A 24,506-nucleotide genomic window follows, 5' to 3' on the forward strand; every position below is an offset into this window, starting at 1 on the left:
TCATTTTAAATAAATATTGCACACCTTTTTTTGTGTTTTGGGTCTGCTGCGTCTAGCTTTTGCCTTCTGTTTTGCCAGTCTTTTTTTTTTCGAGCAATTTCTTCGTTCTGCTGTTGAAGAGCTGCCATAATATCCTCTTCTTCATCATATAGTTCCGCTCCTGACTCCTTTGCTAATTCCCAAGCCATTTTGTTTTCCAGCAGCTGCACATTTAGTCTTGAACTCTCATTATCACCGGCTTCATTAACATTTGCAAGTATTATGTCCTCCACACTATCCTCATCATCCCTGAAGCCATTTCGTTCCTGAGATTCTGGTATAAGTGGGTCGCAAGTCGCTTCCGTTTCTGGCATTGTATCATCCTCCTGCTGGACTCCACCATTGTCCTCAGAATCATCATTGTTAGAGTGTTCATTATTCGGTCCAGCATCTACCTCGTTGGCCCCTTGTGCCCTATCAGCCATAACCTGAGCTCTGCTGCTTCCAACCTTCCACAGCCTATCATCGTTGGCCGTGCCAGAATTAGCAATGAAATCACAGCCATTCCGTACGGGCTCGTCGGCGTCATCGGCAACTCTCCACCACAGCCTTCTACCTGGGTTCCACGCTGCTGCTTCGGCCTTGCCCACCCCGGCGACTCCTCGCGGCCTTCTGCTCCTGGCCGTGTTCGCTGCATGGGTCCCAAGCCTTCCGCATCACACAGCACGACCTGCGCTGCAACAAAAGGGGCACCCGCGCATCTTCCCTACTGGGTTCTCTTTGGATGACCTGGACACCTCCAACCCGGCCCATCATGCATCCCCATTCCTCCATCGTGATGGGCTTCCTCACTTCTTCGGTCTTCATGGCCCAATAAGTGATAGCTGCCTTGGTTTCCTTCCGTGTGCCCAATGTTAGAAAGTAGTGGAGCAGGCCTTGTAGCCTCCTTGGTCAGCCCATTTGGTTTGCAACAATAACTCCATGATATGGTTAATTCAGAATCTATAGTACTCCTCTCATATCTCATTAAATCAGCTAATACATCAATGCGAGGATTATGAGAATGAATCGTTACTATATTCATTTGATTTGGCCTTAAATGATCATAATTCCATTCGTTTAAAATTGTTTCTGAAAGTACCAATTTATCCTTGTCTTCAACCTTCTCTCGCAGTCCCTCCATTATCACTTCTGCTGCCTGGTCTGTGCAGATTGTTGAACTTTTTGAGCTATTCGACCCCATCACTGCTGCACCACATATGTTCTTTTGTATTCCATAACTGATCGCTTTATCGATCACTGTTCCTGCATGACAATTTGCCCCAAAAGTTTCACGTCCCACTTCTTTTACCAAGACGTCAAAGCCACTTATGCCAATTGTGATATGGACCCATTCGTTTATCACGTCCAGCACACAAGTGTCAATTTGTATACGGCCAACACTAAAAGATTGGCATGATTTGGTTGCTTCATCGTACCCAACCACCTCACCCCATTGGTTTCCTATTATCCTGAAAGTATCCACGGACCACGCATGCAGGGGAACTGCAAAGCATTCCAACCAAACCCTTCGAGTTTCACTCTTCTCCGACTCATCCCATCTCCATACCCTATGGAACAACTGTAGCAGACTATTCATTTTGAACGTGTAAGCTTCTTCTGCATTCAGCACACTGTCAAAGGTTAGTAGAGCTTTATATGCTCCCATTTCTCTCACCTGAGTAACTTGAGGAAAGCTTCTCTCAACCGATTCCTTCAAAGACCTATAGTCAATAGCTTTTGTCGTTCCACCTACTAAACTTCTCTGCAATCAGACCAAGTTTTCTTTCGCCACCACGACTCCCACGTTCTTCGTCCATCCATTCTTGTGTGGCTCTTGTGTCGTCTTCTCCTTAGTTAAATCTTTAGTAGGGCCCTCCAAACTTCTCTGATTCTCTTTTTTTTCTGGTGGCTGCTGGCCTCGTGGTTACACGTTGTTCATTTCCTTGGCAGCGGACATTCTCCGATATTTAGTTTCCCCCACAAACACAATCTTACCTCTCAACCGCAAATGATTCATATCTGTTATAGCCTTTAAGGCTCCTCCTTTCGTGGTATATCGTATGAACTCAAAGATGTACACGCCACCATTTTTTGGTTTTCTTGATAAATATATGTCGTTTATCCGTCCAGTCCAACCAAAAAGGTGGAAAAGCTCCCTCTTGGATATGTCTTCTGGAAGATTATCCACAAATATTGAAAATGACTCATGCTCTAATCGTTGATACTCTTCTCAGTTCCAAACTCGAGGATCTTTTGCCTGACCTATCGTTCTACCCCTCCATGTGTTTCCCACTCTCTCTCTCTCTCTCTCTCTCTCTCTCTCTCTCTCTCTCTCTCTCTCTCTCTCTCTCTCTCTCTCTCTCTCTCTCTCTCTCTCTCTCTCTCTCTCTCTCTCTCTCTCTCTCTCTCTCTCTCTCTCTCTCTCTCTCTCTCTCTCTCTCTCTCTCTCTCTCTCTCTCTCTCTCTCATCTTTTGCCTGACCTAAACATATGCATGCTTATCAAAAGAAACTTGATGAATTTTTACTTGATTTTTTTTACACGTAAAAGATAAAATATAATGACTTTTTTTGAGATTTAGATAACATTTACTCAAAAATTAAATAAAATATAACACTTATCTAAAAGAGGTGAATTTAAGGGTTCATATCACTTGAATAAATAAAAGGAAGATGGTCAAGAAACAAAATTTATAAACTCATTGTTCTTTGTTCTTTTTTTTTTGGAAGAAGGGACAAAAGTACACCTGAAAGTTTATACGCTGGACAGTAATACACTTGCATCGTTTAATGAGTCACGCATACATAGTAATTATACACTCCGATGGACAGAATCACCATTCCGGTCATCAGCGTGTGGCGTGGTTAGTGAGAGTAGACAGGTTGCTCTATTTTATCTTTGCTGGCACGTTAAGACTTAGTGAGCTGGCCATTTAGTGCCAACTCAGATAAAATATTTTATTTTAATGTTTAATTAGGCAAAATTAACCCTGAAACACTTTGTTCTCTTTTATGAACTTCAAGGTTTTGTTGGTGGTAACATAGTTTGCACGTTGAGAGAATTAGATAGCCCTAGCAGAGAAGCAATGGCATTGCTCTGAAGTGGTGAGTCAGTTCATCATTGGAGGAGTACTCGAAGAAGTCAACCCATACGACGACAGCGACGATCACGCATTGGAGGCAGGGACGATCTAAAGGTAACATCTTTTGAACTTCCCATTGTACCTATTATGATCGAACATGCTATTTGATGTTTGTTTAGTAACTAGTTTGTGGCTGTCCGGAAAAAGTTAGGGTTTTCTGGGTATAGTTGTGGTTATGAGGGTTTTGTTTTTCTTCGTAGATGTCAACTCACATCACACTTGTGTATCATCATGTGGGGAGGTTGGAGAGAAATTCTAAAGGGGTTACAGTATACAGCGGTGGTCAAGTGTCCTTAATACCTAGAGTCAATGTGGATACGCTGAACTTATTTTTCATGGAGGGGTTGTTCAAGGATTTAGGTTATATTCAATGGAAGAAATTTTACTGGGGAAAGCCTGATGCCGAAGGTGGTGTTGCTCTTAAGCTACTTAGGCTAGATAGGGATGTGGTGAACATGTATGAGGATGCAATTAGAAATGATGATAGGGTGGTACATGTGTATTGGGAGCATACAGTAGACATTCCAACTGAGGTTGAGGTGGTTGACGTAGATGCGGAAGAGGTCCCTACCCCTGAAACAGAACCAGCCAATGTAAATGCAGAGAGTATGAAATCACCTGGGGGAAGGATAAAGAAGAGAGTACAAAAGAGTAAAAAACCAGCCAGAATTCTGAGGCCAAGAAAACTAACAACAACACTAGGCCAGAAGTCATCCCAGAGTTCATTATCTTCAATGAAGAGAACCAACCCAAGGGAAAGACAACAAAAAACCACACAATCTGAACCAGCAAAACAATCTCACCCACAGCCCAAACCGAAAACAATGTCACCCACAGCCCAAGTTAAGCCAGCATATGTGGCCCAAGCCTAACACACACCACATGTGGGCCAAGCCCAATATACAACTCCTATGGCCTAAACCCAAACCACTCAATCTAGACCACCAACAACTTCTGAACATGGAACTCAATCACAACCCAACCTTCAACAAGATGACGTACCTACCCAGGAATCAAGAGCAAAACAAAGAAACAGAAAAAATTCTTACAAGAGGCCAGCTCATAGTGGACAGACCTTTGTGCAAGGAGGCATAGGTGAAGCTCCAAAAATATTTGTCCCTCGTGCAACCAGTGAGTCATCAGAGAGTGATGATGATGACTCTGATCCAGATTACCATCAGTATGAGTCTGAGGAGCTGCACAGCCCTTATTCGTCAGACTGTGATAGTGAGTATGAGGCAGAGCGCAATGTTTGGCCTCAAGGAAACCCGAATGCTGCTTTTGGCTCAGTACATTTAGAGCTGGGGATGGAATTCAAAACTATGGAGTAATTCTGTAAACCCCGGTTAAATTAGTAGATAATTAGTCAATAAATTAGTTTTTAATAAGGAGGATTAGAAATGTGAATATTATATCAAAATAGGGTAGAGCTCATCGAAACGAGAATTTTGACACCAATTTCAAAAAAATCGGTCCAAGATTGGACCGAACAGATCGAACCGGTTGAACCGGACCCGAACCGGGCTGTCGGTCCAACCGGACCAACTCATTAAAAGAAGCCGAACTCCTTTCTCTCCCTCATTTGGATGCAGCAGCGTGAAACATTCCAGGGAGGGGAGAAAGCTTCCATAAGGTTACGGTAAACTCCCGATCCCCGTAACTTCTCCGTCTGAGCTCCAATCGCTGCACCGTTTGCGGCCACGCGTTCACCGCGTCGAGCTCTACATTTCTACCGGAACAATTTCATTGGTAACTTGTTTAATCACTCGCAGCTTCATCTTCCCCCAATTTTCGAATTGTAAGTGGGAATATTGAATTTCTTTGATTTCTGATGTTTTAGGATCCAATTAGCTTGAGAGAAACGTTCACTCTTGCTTATGTGAAGCTTGGGTAAGGTGAGGATACGATAATTCTATTTTATTTTCATTGAATTTGAGCTTTGAGTATTAAATTATATATATATGTGTTATGAATGTGTATTAGGTTGTGAATAAATAATTGGAGCTTGAAATTGTGAATACTGGAACTTGGAGGAAGCGGATTAGTTGAGTTTTGAGGGGCTGTCTTGGTTTTGAATAAATAGCTTTGGTCGTTACGTGGAAATCGGCTAAGGTATGGTTTAGGTTTCTTGCATTTAATATATAATGTTCTGTGAAAACTTAGGCTAGATGACCATAGGATAAGCTGGAATGCAGGTGTATGTTTAATATTTAGTGATTTGTCGATGAATATAGTTGTTTGAAGTTTATTGGATAATTAGTTATTAATTTTGGATGGTGAATGTTGTTATGTTAATTTGGAACGAGTTATAGTTGAATGTTATTGTTGATGAACATAGTTGGTTTGGTGCTTGTTGATTAATTAATGATTCGGTGAATTATTGATTTGAGGTATTTTGTGTTAAAAGCCCAGGAATTGTGAACTATGATTCTTAGTTGAATTTTGGTTATTGGATTTGAAGATTGTATGAGTTTAATTGTTGATCTGAAGTAGATTTTTGTGGAGATTGTTATGATAATGAGGAAGAGAATGTTGGATTGAAAAGAATGCAGGTTTGGACCCGAAAAGGGTGGCAAAGTCCGAGTTTTAGAGGAAATGCTACCGAAATTTTATAAAGATTAGAGATTTTGTTTATATGATTATTTAAAACGATTTAGATTTAAAGGTTATGGTTTGATTTTGAGTTATTAAGAAAATGAGCATGTTTTAAGTTTGATTCATTTAGAAAAGAATGAATTATGTTTTGGATTAGAACTATTGATAGACGGAGTGGGAGGTGTGATAATGAAGGATAAGGATTGAATATGATTGATGTATGACGATGAATGAAATGTGATTGAAAACTCGATACTCTGTTGACCCTACGACGTAAGTGTGACCGGGCACTATATAAATTCCCGGGAATGTTACCCCCATTGAGCAATATTGATTATTTGAGAAAAATCTATGCATAGACTCTTGGGGATGCACGTCGGGGGACCGTCTAAGGACAATTCAGACTTGTCGGGTTGGCTGGATAACCGACAGATGAGCCTCATCAGCCATAGGACAGGCATGCATCATATGCATATTACTTGAATTACTTGCTTGTGCTCTAATTGGGTGTGCCTATCTGTATTTGCCATGTTAAATGTATATTTGTTATCTGCAGTACTTGTAACCTTCTTGTGTTTGCCTTTGTCTGTTTAGTTGTCTGTGAAAATGCATGATGGAGTTGGAGGTATGGAGGAATGGCAGTATGGGATTTAGATTTAAGGTTAAGTTAAGTTAGGATTAAATATTTTTAGAGAACCACCTTTTATGGCTTCTGTTTAATACTTTAAGCTCTATAATCTGAGTGTCGGTGTTCTAGGATTGCCTCTGGCATTCCCAGGACCTTATATATTATGTGTGTGGCACCTTTACCATACTGAGAACCTCCGGTTCTCATTCCATACTATGTTGTTGTTTTTCAGATGCAGGTCGAGAGGCATCTCGTTAGGCGTCTGGACTCTTGAAGCGAAGTGGTTACTGGGATATTTTGTTATGCTATGATGTATATATATGTACTTAGATTTCTCTCCGCATGACTTATTCTTTTTGATCCTCTTAGAGGTTTATGGAGAGGCAGGATTGTGTATATGTACTTTTGGGTTTGGATACGTATGTATATATGTGTAAATATTCTCCGGCCAGTCTTGACTTCGCAGGCTGAGTTAGGAGCTTGATATTTTGTATCTTTGGCACTCTATTCCCACTTATGTTAGCTTATGTTTGATAGTTATGGTTTTCTTAGCTCGTAAGTTAACTCGTTCCTTGAGCGTTGCGCCTTTATTGTGCGATTTTTATTTTCCCCTTTTCTTCAAGGCTCCTAGCATATTATAATTCTTCTGCTATTATATGTACTCATTTTATTTTAGAGGTCGTAATACCACACCACATTTGTTTTACGACTTAAGCGTAAAGCTTAGTGTGGTAGGGTGTTACATTATGGTATCAGAGCAGTTCGTTCCTATAGAGCCTGAAAGACGGACTGATTGTACTTCTGTGCATTCTCTGTATATGTGTTTATGTGCTATTAGGATATCTGATTGATATATATGGCATAAACGTTTGTGAGCATGCATTTGGAACTTAAAGCATTAGACTTGCGATATTGAGAGTGATCAACTTAATATCACTTGTTTGGTGTATATAGGGACCAGATGTCAACTCGCAGACGCGGTCGCGGGCGAGGTAGAGGTAGGACAGGCACCGTTACTCCTGCCCCCATAGGGACTGATCCAGTAGACTTTATGGCTGCCCTGGGAAATATGGCTGCAGCTATGCAGGCGACAGCCGAGGCACTTGGTAATCATATAAATCAGGGAAATCATGGGAACAATAATGATGAGGGCGGTCCAATGACACTTGCTACATTTCTGAAAGTTCATCCTCCGACCTTTAGGGGAACCTCAAATCCCACTGACGCAGATAATTGGATTCAGGCTATGGAAAGGGCGTTACAGGCACAACAGGTTCCTGAAGAGCAATGGGTTGAATTTGGAACTTATCAGTTGCAAGGTGAAGCTCAGTATTGGTGGCAGGGAACACGACGTATCCTGCAGCCTGATGGTGCTGCGATTCCTTGGGAGGTTTTCCGGACAGAGTTCTATAAGAAATACTTTCCTAATTCAGCTAGAAATGCCAAGGAACTTGAATTAATGCAGTTAAAACAAGGACAGATGACTGTTGCTGAGTATACTAGTAAGTTTGAGGAGTTGTGTCGCTTTTCTCGTATCTGTCAAGGTGCGCCTGAAGATTTTGCTGAATGGAAGTGTATTAAATATGAAGGAGGTCTTCGGAGTGATATTCTGAGCTTCGTTGCCCCAATGGAGATCAGGGTGTTTTCTGAATTGGTGAATAAGAGTAGGGTGGCTGAGGATTGTGTGAGGAAGGCGGCAGCAGAGAAAGGAAGTTTGAGGGTGCCTTTTCAGAGACCTTCAGGAAGGAACTTTGCTCCGAGAGGTAGGAATTTCAAGCGTGGAGATTCTATTCCGCAGCAGACTCAGGGTCAAGGTAATTATAGAAGGCTGAATACCAATGGTAATCAGGGAAGAAGATTTGGGAAGCAGCCACAGCAGGATTTGAATTGTCAAAGGTGCGGAAAGTATCATCCTGGAGTTCCGTGCAGACTAGGACTTGGAGTGTGCTATTCCTGTGGACAGCCTGGACATATAGCCAGTAATTGCCCTGAGAAGAAGAAGTATGAGACTGGTAGGGTGCAGCAGCCAGGGAGAGTATACACCACTTCTACCATAGGTGCTGAGGGATCTGAGACACTGATTAGAGGTAATTGTGAAATGGCTGGTAAAATCTTAAATGCTTTATTTGATTCAGGAGCAAGTCATTCATTTATTGCATTTGAAAAGGCCCATGAGTTAGGATTGAGAATGGTGGTTTTAGGTTATGATTTGAAAATATATAATGCTACTCATGAAGCTATGGTGACTAGGATAGGATGTCCACAAGTTCCCTTTCGAGTACAACAGCGTGAATTTGTGCATGATTTGATTTGTTTGCCTATGACTGGTCTTGATCTCATTTTGGGATTGGATTGGTTATCCAAGAATCATGTTTTGCTTGATTGTTCTGAGAAGTCAGTACAGTTTATGCCGGGAGGGTCAGAAGCACCGGTTGTGGTGAATAGTTACTATTTAAATTCTATGATAGTAACCTGTTCTGGAACTGAATGTCAGGGTATTATGTTATTAACTGCGGGAGTATCAGGTGATGATCAGAGTTTAGAGCAGATTCCGGTTGTATGTGAATTTCCAGATGTGTTTTCGGATGATATTAATGAATTTCCACCTAACCGAGAGGTTGAATTTGCAATCGAGTTGGTACCTGGATCCGGTCCAATTTCGATTACTCCTTATAGGATGTCACCTTTAGAAATGGCTGAATTGAAAGCTCAGCTGGAAGATTTGTTGGGTAAGCATTTCATCCGACCAAGTGTTTCTCCGTGGGGAGCACCAGTGTTACTAGTAAAGAAGAAGGATGGGAGTATGCGTTTGTGTGTCGACTATCGGCAGTTGAATAAGATCACTGTGAAGAACAAATATCCGTTGCCTAGAATCGATGATCTAATGGATCAGTTACAGGGAGCCGGTGTGTTTTCTAAGATTGATCTGCGATCCGGATATCATCAGATAAGGGTTAGAGATGAGGATGTTCCGAAGACTACTTTCAGGACGCGTTATGGTCATTATGAATATACAGTAATGTCTTTTGGGTTAACTAATGCCCCGGCAGTATTTATGGATTATATGAACAAAATTTTTCGACCGTATCTGGACAAGTTTGTTATTGTCTTCATTGATGACATTCTTGTTTATTCTAAGACTGAAGAGGAGCATGCTGATCACTTGCGAATTGTGCTGCAAATTCTGAGAGATAGGAAGTTATATGCTAAGTTATCTAAATGTGAGTTCTGGAAGAGTGAAGTGAAGTTTCTCGGCCACGTGGTGAGTAAGCAGGGAATAGCTGTGGATCCTGCTAAGGTGGAAGCAGTGATGAATTGGGAGCGACCAACTTCAGTGACAGAGATAAGAAGTTTCCTAGGTTTGGCGGGGTATTATCGCAGATTCATTAAGGGATTTTCACAGCTCGCCTTACCTTTAACTAAGTTGACTAGGAAGGATACGCCTTTTATCTGGACTCCGGAATGTGAAGGGAGTTTCCAAGAATTGAAGCACAGGTTGACTACTGCACCTGTATTGGTATTACCTGAACCAAGTGAACCGTTTGAAGTGTATTGTGATGCATCTCTGAAAGGTTTGGGGTGCGTCCTGATGCAGCACCAGAATGTTGTAGCATACGCCTCACGGCAATTAAGGCCGCATGAGATGAACTACCCGACACACGATTTAGAACTTGCTGCTGTTGTGTTTGCTTTAAAGATTTGGAGGCACTACCTCTATGGTATTAAGTTTCTTGTTTTCTCAGACCATAAGAGTTTGAAGTATCTTTTTGAGCAGAAAGAGTTGAATATGCGTCAAAGGAGGTGGATGGAGCTTCTGAAAGATTATGATTTTGAATTGAATTATCATCCAGGAAAAGCGAACGTTGTGGCGGACGCTTTGAGTCGGAAGTCTTTATATGCAGCTTGGATGATGCTACGGGAGGAAGATTTACTGAAGGCATTCCAAGGTTTGAATTTGGGAGTTAGAGAAGAATCTGGAATCCTGTGTTTGAGTCAGTTGCAGATTTCAAGTGATTTTAAATCAGAACTTCTGAAGGCTCATCAAGACAGTGAAGCGTTACGTAAAGTATTACCGGCAGTTGAACAGGGAAAACAATGGAGAGTGTCAGAAGGCCAGGATGGTTTGTGGAGGTTCAAGAACCGGATTATTGTGCCAGATATTGGAGACCTGCGACAGAGAATCTTGAAGGAAGCTCATAAGAGCGGGTTTTCAATTCACCCAGGGAGCACTAAAATGTATCAGGATCTAAAAGCGATATTCTGGTGGTCAGGTATGAAGAATGATGTGGCATTGCATGTATCTAAATGTTTACGTGTCAGAAGGTTAAGATTGAGCATCAGAGACCATCAGGGACCCTTCAGCCTTTGGAGATTCCACAATGGAAATGGGAGAGTATCGCAATGGATTTTGTGATAGGTTTGCCTAAAACCCGATCTGGTTGTGACGCTATTTGGGTGGTTGTGGATCGACTAACAAAATCAGCTCACTTTCTTCCTATCCGAATAAGTTGCACAATGGAGGAATTGGCCCGAATGTATATTAAAGAGATTGTCAGGTTGCATGGCGTGCCTTCTACTATCATATCTGATAGAGATCCTCGTTTCAGATCAAGGTTCTGGGGAGCTTTTCAGCGTGCATTTGGGACTCAGTTAAGCTTGAGTACTGCGTATCACCCTCAGACAGATGGTCAGTCAGAAAGAACTATTCAGACCTTGGAGGATATGTTAAGGGCTTGTGTTTTAGACCAGCTGACGAGCTGGGATCGATATATGCCATTAATAGAATTTGCTTATAATAATAGCTATCATGCGAGCATCGGAATGGCTCCATATGAGGCTCTGTATGGCAGAAAATGTCAGTCTCCACTATGTTGGTATGAAACTGGAGAAAGAAGTTTATTAGGGCCTGAAATGATAGCTGAAACAACTGAACTGATAAAGAAGATTCGTAGTCGAATGCTTATAGCCCAAAGCCGCCAGAAGAGCTATGCTGATCAGAGGCGAAAGCCTTTGGAGTTTGAAGAAGGAGAACATGTCTTTTTGAAAGTTACACCAACCACTGGAGTGGGAAGAGCTATTAAGACTAAGAAACTGAACCCCCGTTATATTGGACCGTTTGAGATTCTGAAGAGAATTGGACCAGTGGCTTATAGAATTGCCTTACCGCCGTACCTTTCGAATTTGCACGATGTATTTCATGTATCACAGCTTAGGAAGTACACTCCTGACGCAAGTCATATTCTAGAACCAGAACCAATCCAAGTGAGAGAAGATCTAACACTTCCAGTAATTCCGGTAAGAATTGATGACACTAGTGTTAAACGATTACGAGGAAGAGAAGTATCATTGGTAAAAGTAGCTTGGAGTCGAGCTGGTATTGAAGAACACACATGGGAACTCAAATCAGATATGCAAAAAGACTATCTACATCTCTTTTCAGGTAACTAGATTTGAATTTTGAGGGCAAAATTCTTTATTAGGTGGGTAGAATGTAAACCCCGGTTAAATTAGTAGATAATTAGTCAATAAATTAGTTTTTAATAAGGAGGATTAGAAATGTGAATATTATATCAAAATAGGGTAGAGCTCATCGAAACGAGAATTTTGACACCAATTTCAAAAAAATCGGTCCAAGATTGGACCGAACAGATCGAACCGGTTGAACCGGACCCGAACCGGGCTGTCGGTCCAACCGGACCAACTCATTAAAAGAAGCCGAACTCCTTTCTCTCCCTCATTTGGATGCAGCAGCGTGAAACATTCCAGGGAGGGGAGAAAGCTTCCATAAGGTTACGGTAAACTCCCGATCCCCGTAACTTCTCCGTCCGAGCTCCAATCGCTGCACCGTTTGCGGCCACGCGTTCACCGCGTCGAGCTCTACATTTCTACCGGAACAATTTCATTGGTAACTTGTTTAATCACTCGCAGCTTCATCTTCCCCCAATTTTCGAATTGTAAGTGGGAATATTGAATTTCTTTGATTTCTGATGTTTTAGGATCCAATTAGCTTGAGAGAAACGTTCACTCTTGCTTATGTGAAGCTTGGGTAAGGTGAGGATACGATAATTCTATTTTATTTTCATTGAATTTGAGCTTTGAGTATTAAATTATATATATATGTGTTATGAATGTGTATTAGGTTGTGAATAAATAATTGGAGCTTGAAATTGTGAATACTGGAACTTGGAGGAAGCGGATTAGTTGAGTTTTGAGGGGCTGTCTTGGTTTTGAATAAATAGCTTTGGTCGTTACGTGGAAATCGGCTAAGGTATGGTTTAGGTTTCTTGCATTTAATATATAATGTTCTGTGAAAACTTAGGCTAGATGACCATAGGATAAGCTGGAATGCAGGTGTATGTTTAATATTTAGTGATTTGTCGATGAATATAGTTGTTTGAAGTTTATTGGATAATTAGTTATTAATTTTGGATGGTGAATGTTGTTATGTTAATTTGGAACGAGTTATAGTTGAATGTTATTGTTGATGAACATAGTTGGTTTGGTGCTTGTTGATTAATTAATGATTCGGTGAATTATTGATTTGAGGTATTTTGTGTTAAAAGCCCAGGAATTGTGAACTATGATTCTTAGTTGAATTTTGGTTATTGGATTTGAAGATTGTATGAGTTTAATTGTTGATCTGAAGTAGATTTTTGTGGAGATTGTTATGATAATGAGGAAGAGAATGTTGGATTGAAAAGAATGCAGGTTTGGACCCGAAAAGGGTGGCAAAGTCCGAGTTTTAGAGGAAATGCTACCGAAATTTTATAAAAATTAGAGATTTTGTTTATATGATTATTTAAAACGATTTAGATTTAAAGGTTATGGTTTGATTTTGAGTTATTAAGAAAATGAGCATGTTTTAAGTTTGATTCATTTAGAAAAGAATGAATTATGTTTTGGATTAGAACTATTGATAGACGGAGTGGGAGGTGTGATAATGAAGGATAAGGATTGAATATGATTGATGTATGACGATGAATGAAATGTGATTGAAAACTCGATACTCTGTTGACCCTACGACGTAAGTGTGACCGGGCACTATATAAATTCCCGGGAATGTTACCCCCATTGAGCAATATTGATTATTTGAGAAAAATCTATGCATAGACTCTTGGGGATGCACGTCGGGGGACCGTCTAAGGACAATTCAGACTTGTCGGGTTGGCTGGATAACCGACAGATGAGCCTCATCAGCCATAGGACAGGCATGCATCATATGCATATTACTTGAATTACTTGCTTGTGCTCTAATTGGGTGTGCCTATCTGTATTTGCCATGTTAAATGTATATTTGTTATCTGCAGTACTTGTAACCTTCTTGTGTTTGCCTTTGTCTATTTAGTTGTCTGTGAAAATGCATGATGGAGTTGGAGGTATGGAGGAATGGCAGTATGGGATTTAGATTTAAGGTTAAGTTAAGTTAGGATTAAATATTTTTAGAGAACCACCTTTTATGGCTTCTGTTTAATACTTTAAGCTCTATAATCTGAGTGTCGGTGTTCTAGGATTGCCTCTGGCATTCCCAGGACCTTATATATTATGTGTGTGGCACCTTTACCATACTGAGAACCTCCGGTTCTCATTCCATACTATGTTGTTGTTTTTCAGATGCAGGTCGAGAGGCATCTCGTTAGGCGTCTGGACTCTTGAAGCGAAGTGGTTACTGGGATATTTTGTTATGCTATGATGTATATATATGTACTTAGATTTCTCTCCGCATGACTTATTCTTTTTGATCCTCTTAGAGGTTTATGGAGAGGCAGGATTGTGTATATGTACTTTTGGGTTTGGATACGTATGTATATATGTGTAAATATTCTCCGGCCAGTCTTGACTTCGCAGGCTGAGTTAGGAGCTTGATATTTTGTATCTTTGGCACTCTATTCCCACTTATGTTAGCTTATGTTTGATAGTTATGGTTTTCTTAGCTCGTAAGTTAACTCGTTCCTTGAGCGTTGCGCCTTTATTGTGCGATTTTTATTTTCCCCTTTTCTTCAAGGCTCCTAGCATATTATAATTCTTCTGCTATTATATGTACTCATTTTATTTTAGAGGTCGTAATACCACACCACATTTGTTTTACGACTTAAGCGTAAAGCTTAGTGTGGTAGGGTGTTACAAATTCAAGAGAGCTGTTAGGAAGTTCAATATACAAATTGGAAGGAGTATCATGTTTAGCCGAGTGGAACCATTGAAGTGTAAGGCAATTTGTTGTGAGGCCAACTGTCCTTGGAGTATCTACTGTTTCAGGTCTAATAAACCAAAGAGTTTTCAAGTTAAGACGTTTGTTAACCAATATGTTTGTGCAAGAAGCCACACCAACAAGTCAGCTGATAGAAAGTGGGTTATTGAACAGCTGGAGGAGAAGTTGAGGGACCAAAGGGACTTTAAAACATCTGAAGCTGAGGCATGATTTAGGAGAGAGTTCAATGTAACCATCAACTACAAAAAATACAAAGGGCAATGAAGAAGGCAAGGGAAAATATTGAGGGCTCTGAGAGGGAGCAGTATGCTGAGTTGAGGGATTACATACTTGCCTTGTTGACAGCTAATCAACAGTTGAAAGGAGTAGTGTGGGAATGTTGTAGAGCCACCACTGTTACTGAATTTGAGGCTACAATGATGAGGTTAAAGGGAATCAACAATGCTGCCTGGAAATACTTAGATCGACTTGACCCAAAAACTTGGACAAAGGCACATTTCAGTGAGTGGCCTAAGGTGGACAATGTCACTAACAACAACTGTGAGACTTTCAATGGTAAGATTCTCAAATACAGAGACAAGCCATTATAGAGGAAGTCAGAGTTCATATCATGAGGGTTATGGCGAGGAACAAAAAATCTCTAAGTGGCTATGTTGGTTCTGTTGCACCAAGACAACTTAGCAGGCTTGAGAGAGAGAAGGAAGAAAGTAATAAATGGACTCCCACATGGGCAGGGGATGACAATAGAGAAATTTATGAGGTTGAGAAGCATCCTACTAAGGTTACTGTTGACTTGGGAAATCAGAAGTGCACCTGTCGATTTTGGCAGCTCACAGGCTTGCCTTGCAGACACGCTTGTGCAGCACTTGCTCTGAGGGGTCGTAGGCCAGAAGACCAGATCCATAACTGGCTGGGAATGGCTGCATATAACTCAGCATACCAACATAACATCAACCTCGTTCCAAGCAAAGAATTTTGGGATAAAGCTGAAGGCTATCCTCCACTACCCCCTCACTATAAGACACCCATTAGAAGACCAACAAAAAAGAGAAGAAAGGAGAAAAATGAGGCACGGCCAAATTCCAACCCACATAAGCTTAAAAGGAGATATGGAACAATCATTTGAAAATACTGTAGAGAGGTATGAATATCATGTTTTATGAGTTGGTTTTAGAGATCACTGATACTGTTATATTTACATTTTCTCATGTTTATATGTTGTAGAGTGGCCACAATTGTAGGAGTTGTGAAAAAAAGCATGCTGATATGAATGATGAGGTTGCAGCTATGGAGGCAGAGGAAGCTGTTGCTGCTACTAATAACCCTGCACAGCCACCACCATCCCAACAACAGAATCCTAATGATGCTGCTACTGTTCCAAGACCCAAGTCTAAACCTATGGTCTCCACTGAAACCATGAATGCTGCAAGCCCAGCAATGAGGCAGAGGTTTGAACAGTTTATGCCAACTCCAACTCTGAGGCACCAACCAAATTCGGGCCCAAGACCATCAAAGCTAGTCCCAAGAGGAGTTCTTGGAAGAAGCAATGGCCCAGCTGCAGCAACTGATCAAGTTGGCCCAAGTGAAGGTGGGACCATGCAAGGAGCTGCAACAGAGACATAGAACCTTTATTGAAGACTGATGTGCATGTTTTGTTTTTTGTGGGGAAGGCTATTTTGTTTATCAGCATAAACCTTGGGAACTTTTTTTGTAATCTAGTAGTATGTGGTATGTTATGTTATATACATTGTGACTTTGCTTGTTAATCAGGTATTTCTGGCTTGTATGAAAACTCAATGATTATGGTAACTACTCTGCCTATTTTGTGATTACAATGAAGCAAAGACTTCTGATTTTACAAGATGTTGTTGGATATTGTATGAGTTAGCTTGGTTATGAATTGCTTGTTTTCAACCTAATTCTCACAGGTTTACATTTTTTTCTTATGTCAATGGTTGATGTTACACCACTTACAAAATGTGATTCACGAAAAAGGAGATCTTTTTTTCTTCCATTTAATTAATGCAACTTTGAAAGTTTGAAAGTTATTACACAGGATCCTCACTTCTGAGAATATATCATCAAAATCAACAATGCCCAAAAACCCAACCCTAAACAAACACCCATAACCATATTCTTAATACAAGTTATATCACCCCTAATCATATTAACTGTCTTCTGTAACAGTTGCACATCTTCTTCCAACTTGCTGGAACACTCTGTAAATTCATTCATCTTCTTGTATGATTGTGTCAATGGCCTTTCTTCAGATACAACCTCTACCTAGACATTTCTTGTTTTTCCTTCTACTTCATCCAGCCAAACAAAATACTCACAACGATGTTCAGCACTCTGAAGATTAGACACAACAATACAAGGAGGGGTGAAGAAGGAAACAAACGGATAACACCAGTAACAAGAAGAAAGGAAATTTCGAAACCTACCTCCCACAGAGGACATCGCAGAAACAATCTGTCCGGATTCCACTTTGTTCCAGACTTGAGTACCACAGCTTCAAATCCGTGCAAATACTTGCCGTTGTTGTACTCAAACTTCTTCTTCTTCTTCTTGTTCCTCAACAACGAAGACCCGCCACCAACAGCGCTGCCACAATTTAGGGATAAAGAGCTTGATTTTTCTTTGAGTGAGGCCATGTTCTTAGTTATTGGTTAAGGTGTTAGGGTTTCAACACAGAGCTTCTTTCTTCTGAAGATAAAAGAGAACGAAGGTGTTAGGGTTTTAGGGTTAATTTTGCCTAATTAAATATTAAAATAAAACATTTTATCTGAGTTGGCACTAAATGGCCAGCTCACTAACTCTTAACGTGCCAGTAAGGATAAAATAAAGCCACATGTCCACTCTTACTAACCACGCCACACGCTGATGGCCGGAATGGTGATTCTGTCCGCCAGAGTGTATAATTACTGTGGACACGTGACTCATTAAACAATTCAAGTGTATTACTGTTCAACGTATGAACTTTCAGGTATATTTTTGTCCCTTCTTTTTTTTTTTAATTTGATATGGTGGCCTGGGTTAATTTATCATTCAATCATAATAAATCCATTCTTTACTTTTGAATTATTAGCACAGTAGTCATGTCACGAGTGGTGGGTGATCGCTGTTCAAAGAACAAACAATTTTTAAATTCAAAGTGATGTTTGATAAATGAAGCATAACAATTTAACATTTGTGATTGTAAACAACTACTTTGTATTTTGGATATATACCATTCCGAAAGTTTTGACTATGAATTATTTTATATTATTGGTGACTGGCTACGGATAACACACAACCACCCAAGCAAATAGTTTCTCACTGACCACTTAACCATGCCATAAACAAAAGTGACCATTGATGGAGCAAATGATAATTTAAAGTATTATCAGATAATGACGTTCCATTCTCTCATTAACCACTAATTAAAAGTGTACCATATCATAATGTAGCTTGTTATCCAAAAGTGACCGAATTGAACTCTTGTTTGCCTTTTTATGACTTGTTTTGTTTTATATTTTATTCTTAATTTCATTTTTGGTTGCTAGTAAAAATTAATGCGAAAACTTTCATAGAGAAAATGTATGTGTAAAGTTAGATATGAAATTTTTTTTATTGTCTATAATATTTGCTGTGTGATAGGTTAAGAACTAATTTATTATGAATTTGAATTTTATTTAAAAATCTGCTATTGACTAATGTGTTATTACATATATAAGGTGAAATTTGAATCCGTATCACTTATTTAAGTGAACGAGTTGGCTAATTACTCAACCAATTCAAATTGATTTATATATGAAATTTATTCATAAAATATTTTAATTTAGTTTAACCCCTAATCAACTAATAGCAGTTGTTTATATCTGGGTCTATTAAACATAGATTCAGTCGACTAGAGAATGAGCCACTAAACTACACTCAATATTAGGCCAAATTATGTCTATCCAATAGTAATGAGTCTTGTCTGTGTGGCTTCGTCCTTATAAATCGAACCAACTTAAATACAGGTCTTTACAACTCATATCTGATTCGACTTGGGAATAGCAAGCCAAATGTTCTCTTTACTACTTTGGTTACCATTATTAAAGTGATAACTAAGTTAATATGAGATAATATTTTTACCATGTAAAGAAATAACCAAACATGATTACTTCCTCTCCAAAAAATAATTAAGTCACATCTACAACTCTATATAAATACCTCAAGTATTTTCATTCCCATTTCATTTATACCGACTAAAATTCTTACTAATTTAAACATCAAAATTTCTTCCAGATATTTTTATCATAATCAGGCGAGAACGTCAAAAAAACTACTATTCCAACAAACAAATCAAAATCTTTAACCTCAATTTCAACCTCACATCCAAACTTAAATTCAATCTGGTTTTAGGTAATATTTCATAGCATTAATTTTATTAGATAAGAACAAAAATTATAAAAGTTTTATACTCCTACGCAGTGAGATAGAGATTAATCATAGCGGTTTTTAAAAATTCTTACTTTAATTATAATTTCATCATCAGCAATATCTTTTTTCCCCTTTTCTCTGTGTAACATGTTGCTATGAAAACTTTATTGTTTATAAGGCCATATAGCATCTGCCCATAAAAGGAATCATCAGACGTTAGATTCAGACCCTTTTTTTGGGACCGCGAGATTCCGACTTAAGCAAAGATGAGGACCCAATAAAAGAAACTGAACAAAAAAAATCATGTTGATAAATACCCAAAATTAAGAGACCCAAACTGATACCTACACCTTTATCTTGACCAAAAAAAAAAACCGCCTTCATCAAAAGTTCAAGTGTCCACTGTAAAAAAAACTAGAGACATAAAAATTCACTTATCTTTTCTTGTTAACTTAACCTTTTGAATAATACCTAGGATTGGGTTGTTCAATCCACTTTGACAAAAAAAAAAAAACTTTTTGAATAAGAAATTTTATAATATAATATTAAAATTTTTATAATAAAAAAATTTAAAATTTGATATTGTTATTTTTAAATAAAAAAACAAAAAATATTATATACATATTAAAAATAATTATTAAAATCCGTTATTATATATTTGTATATAAATATTTATATAATTAAATTTATTTTTAATATATATTTTATATTTTAATATATATTCTATTAATATAGTTAATTTTAATGTATATTTAATACAATTAAAAAAATATAAAACAAATAAAAATTTACTTATGCAAAAAGCATTCAAGCAAAACCCAAAACAACTCTCTCTTGGTTATGATCCATGACGGACTCCACCATGACTGAATTCTACCGTCACCTCGAGTAATCATTCTCATTTTCATTCTCTTTCCTACTACTTTTTCTTCTTTCAGTCCAAAATCTTTACGCAACAAATTGGATGAAAATAACTACAACACATGAACTATATTCGGTTTCAGACAAAAATAATAAAAAATGAGGTGTTTGTCTTGTTTGATTATTTTATATTGTTTTCGTTGTTTTTTCAAAGTAATCCATGCAATCATGCATGTTGTGTCCTACTGCCATTGGCTTTTCTCTTCCCTAAAAGCTTTTTGAACCTCTATACCATGTAAAAGTGGTTATCATTGTATAAATAAACAGCAAATTATGTAGATATATTACTTATAATGTAAGAAGCATTGTATAAATACACCCACCATTCTTTCTACGTATGTTAAGTCTTATATCTTATTTATGTATATTGTAAAGATGCAATTAGTTTATAATATAATTGTGATATGTTAATGATATTCATTATAATTTGTTTAGCTGTAATATATAAATAAATAACTCTCTGCAAAATTTTGTGCACAACATACAAAATTAAATTTATAAAATAAAAATAATGGGTGCATTAATAAATTAAGAGATATCAAATCTCATTATAAAAAAAACACTGAGTACCGTTAGATTTATCGGTTAAAAAAATAAAAAAAATCTGCTAATACTATGTTTACCAGCAAATATTCCATCGGATTAAATTCGAAATAGTATAAATCTCGCCAGTAAATATTTACTATTGGATTTTGATGTTCACCGATAACTTGCAGCGAATTTAGCATCAAAATATGATAGTTTACGGTCAAAACATCTTATGAGCATTACCAGCGAAAAAATCCAATAGTAACGTTGAAGTCATAAGTTGAGCCTTCGTGCCACTTTACCATGAAAAAAATCCGTTGATAAATCCGAAGAAAAATATTTTTTTATTTTTTTAAAACAATATGAATGATCGCTACTGGCGGAAAATCCGTTGGTAGCGTCAATACCTTTTTTGTAATCTAAGATTGACCTCGATACGTAACAATTGATAGTCAAATCTCAATTAACAACAAATAAATTAGTATTTTATCTGAAAACAATGATTTATATATAATGTAAAATATCAAATATACATAATGTAAACATGAAACGAAAGTTTGATAACGAAATACAGAAGATAGAACTAGAATTATATTGTCATTAATTTTATTCAGATTAATCAACTTCTTTCTCTGGTTCATCATCTTTCTCTTTCGAGATAATTTCCTTATCATCGAACTCGTCTTCTTCTTCTTCTTCTCCATCAACTCCGTCTTCTTCTTGAAGATCGTCGTCGTCCAATAGTAGTGTGACATCATCTACCTTAAGGTCAATAATGTCATCATTCATAATAGCCGACCTAAGGGTGATCGGATCACCAGTATTAACCACTATTTTCAAAGGAGTTAGGTCATGAATTTGGAAAGGTTCCTGACCCTCTGTCCCATCAAACTTGATACGACCTCTTAGCTTAATCTTAACTACAACCACCCAATTAGACTTACATGATCCTGAAAAAGACAAGTAGTATACTTGTCATGTATTTTGAGGTAGAATAAAAAATCGTAATGCCTATATTTCCTAGTCACATTTACTTCAATGATATTGTAGTTCTTGTGATTTTATATTCCTTGTCACGAAGATGGATCATACTATTGACATTTAAACATGCACACCTTGTATGTAGTGCGACCAAAATATTCTAATTGAATTATATTGTGCAACACATTATACCAATGAGAATGACCACCGCCTGAATCTCCACAAACCTAGACCCCGGTGTTATCTGTTTTCTTTCCAACCAACCATTGTAAAGAATGGAACCAATATCTATTAATATTGTATATCGGGTAGCTTGTGCCCTTATTCATTGGATCCCAACTAAGTGTAACTAGTTCTGAATCTTTTGTGTCAGCTAGATGCATTTTGACGTATTCTTTGAATCAAGAAAAAAAATTGTTTAGTGATGTATAAGGATTTATTTCTTGGAATAAACTATGATACAATAGGATAAATAAGAAAATTTCAGTGTAATAAAGTTTTGATTAGATGACAAAGATAGTATTTTACTAAATGCAATAGTTACAAAGACTTAAAAACTCACATCAGGTAAAGTGAAACCTGGTCACAGTTAAGCAACAGATGTAGATGTGCGGCATTGATTTTCTTTTTCTCTAACAAATATTCACTACCCGCACTCATTGCAACTCCTTCCGGAAGAAATATTTGATACGTTGGTTCTCCTAACGAGGATTTTCCCCTCTCATCATTCCTTCCAACTCTTGTTCTACGTGCCTCAATACGAGGCTCAAAATAGAAGGAATAAAATGTGGATATTTCTTTCGCTACGAATGTTTCGTAGATACTATCCTCGATCCGAGCTCTGTTCTTCATGGTGTGCTTGAATGATCCAATCATTCTTTCAAACGGGTACACCCACTTAAATTGGACTGTCCCACATACTCTTGCTTCGTATAGTAGGTGCATTGTTAAATGTTCCATGACATCAAAAAATTCGAGAGAGAATATCCTTTCTAACTTATAAAGAATATTATTCTCCACGACTATGAGATTATTTACGTTAAGTTTTGTAGCACATAAATTCCTACAAAACTCACTTATTTCTATAAGGGATTTCCAGATTTTGGTAAGAAGTTCTTGAAATGCGATAGAAAGCAATGACTCCATAAAGATATGACAATTATGACTCTTCAACCCAGCAAGCCTATCTTGTGAGACGTTTGTACACCTACCTAAGTTAGAGATGCAACTACCGGAAAACTTCAATCTTCTAATCCACCTACAAACATTTTTTCTCTCGTCCTTCGTTAGAGCGAACACTGCCTTTGGTTTACCCCACTGGCCATTACCAAGTCTCGTTAAGTTTATATTTGGTCGTCTGCAAATGTCCACCAAGTCTAACATTGCTTTATCATTATCATTTATCCTCTCATCGTCCATTACCGTGTGCATGGTATTATCAAACATGTTCTTTTCAACGTGCATCATTTCAAGACAATGTCGAATCAAATTGTCTTTCCAATAAGACAAGTCCCAAAATATACTCTACTTAGTCCAATTATGCTCCTTACCATATCCTGAAGGTCTTACACCTGCCTCGTTATCAGACGGTCCTTGGGATTCTACTGACATAATGCCAAACTTACAAACCACTCAGTCTCATTGTGCCTCTTCTTGTTCAAATATATTCTTCCTAAACGAGTCCTTGTTGCGCCGAAAAGGATGATCAATATCAAAGAACCTTCGATGACAATCAAACCACAAATTCTTACCCCCATTCGTCAGCCAACATGCATTTGCATCTTCCATATAAATGGGACACGACATTCTGCCCTGAGTGAACCAACCTGATAACATCCCATACGCAGAAAATTTATTACTGGTCTACATCAACATAGCATGTAGTTGGAAGTTTGTCTTGGTTGAAATATCATATGTTTTTACGCCATTAACCCACAACTCCATCAACTCATCCACCAAGAGTTGTAAAAGGACATCTATTTTAGTCTTTGAATTTCTTGGACCAGGTATGATACAAGTTAAAAATATGTATGGGCCCTTCATGCACATTTTAGGAGATAGGTTATAAGGAGTCACCACTACAAACCAACAAGAGTATGCGTTATCGAAATTAAAATTTGCTGCAAATATGTTAGAGCACAAAGCTAATCTAACATTTCTGAGCTTGCTCGCATATGTAGGGTGGACCCTATTAAAGTGTTTCCAAGCATCTCCATCTAACGGGTGCGTCATAAAACTATTATTTCTCTTGTTATTACTATGCCAAGTCATGTGAGGGGCCACACTTATCGATACATACAATCATTTTATCCTAGGAATTAAGGGCAAGTAGTGCATCTGTTTGTTTGAAATTTTATTTAACCGTCATTTACCAATCTGTTCTCTCTTAACTTGAAATCTCGATGCATCACAAAATCTACAAGCAGTTAGATCTACGTCCTCCTTGTAATACAACATACAACCACTCAAATAACAATCGATTTTTACTGAATTAAGACCCAATTTCAAAACTAACTTCTTCAGTTCTTTGCTTCGTAATGGCTCCGAGGGATGCCACTAGTCTCGACAGGTATAATTCACTATAAAGAATGGCTCACTTATCAAAATACTCTTGGGTGTGATTTGACTTAGACTTAATATTCATTATTCTAACATATAGAGATAATTTCGAATGAACAAACCCCTCATACAAGGATTTCATGGCAAATTCTAACAGATGGTAAAAGTTCTTTGCCTCCGGGTTAGGCTTTTGTTCAGCATCTTCCATATCAGTAACACCTATTGCATCAAACACCATCTCGTTGTATCTCTCTTGGTTACCCTCCCAATTCATTTCTTCCATGTTTGGTTCTCTAACTACCCGTCGAACCCTCATTGATCAACCCCCAACAATATAGAAAATCGAGGCAGACTGGTTAATTCCCTGGTCATCCACTTCTTCATATTTTGTCCACATCTAATAACCATCCTTGAAACAAAATTTAAACAATTAATGTTGATATTGATGAACAATTTAAACGAAATTTCGGCAGAACATTCCCTAATTCAGAGACATTCACAAATAAATTAATAGCTTTC

At 38.2% G+C, this 24,506-nt stretch overlaps 2 long non-coding RNA genes across 2 annotated transcripts; both read left to right on the forward strand.

Moving 5' to 3' along the window:
- The first annotated feature begins 4,741 nt into the window (after positions 1-4,741).
- Positions 4,742-6,921, forward strand: LOC140179901 (uncharacterized). The gene is made up of 4 exons (XR_011873876.1): positions 4,742-4,911; positions 5,003-5,057; positions 5,146-5,274; positions 6,618-6,921. It is a non-coding gene; the product is annotated as an uncharacterized lncRNA (long non-coding RNA).
- Positions 6,922-12,120: 5,199 nt separating this feature from the next.
- LOC140179900 (uncharacterized) lies at positions 12,121-14,300 on the forward strand. Its single transcript, XR_011873871.1, has 4 exons — positions 12,121-12,290; positions 12,382-12,436; positions 12,525-12,653; positions 13,997-14,300. It is a non-coding gene; the product is annotated as an uncharacterized lncRNA (long non-coding RNA).
- The last annotated feature ends 10,206 nt before the right edge of the window (positions 14,301-24,506 follow it).

The sequence above is a fragment of the Arachis hypogaea genome, chromosome 2 (assembly GCF_003086295.3).
Source record: "Arachis hypogaea cultivar Tifrunner chromosome 2, arahy.Tifrunner.gnm2.J5K5, whole genome shotgun sequence".
Lineage (NCBI taxonomy): Eukaryota > Viridiplantae > Streptophyta > Magnoliopsida > Fabales > Fabaceae > Arachis > Arachis hypogaea.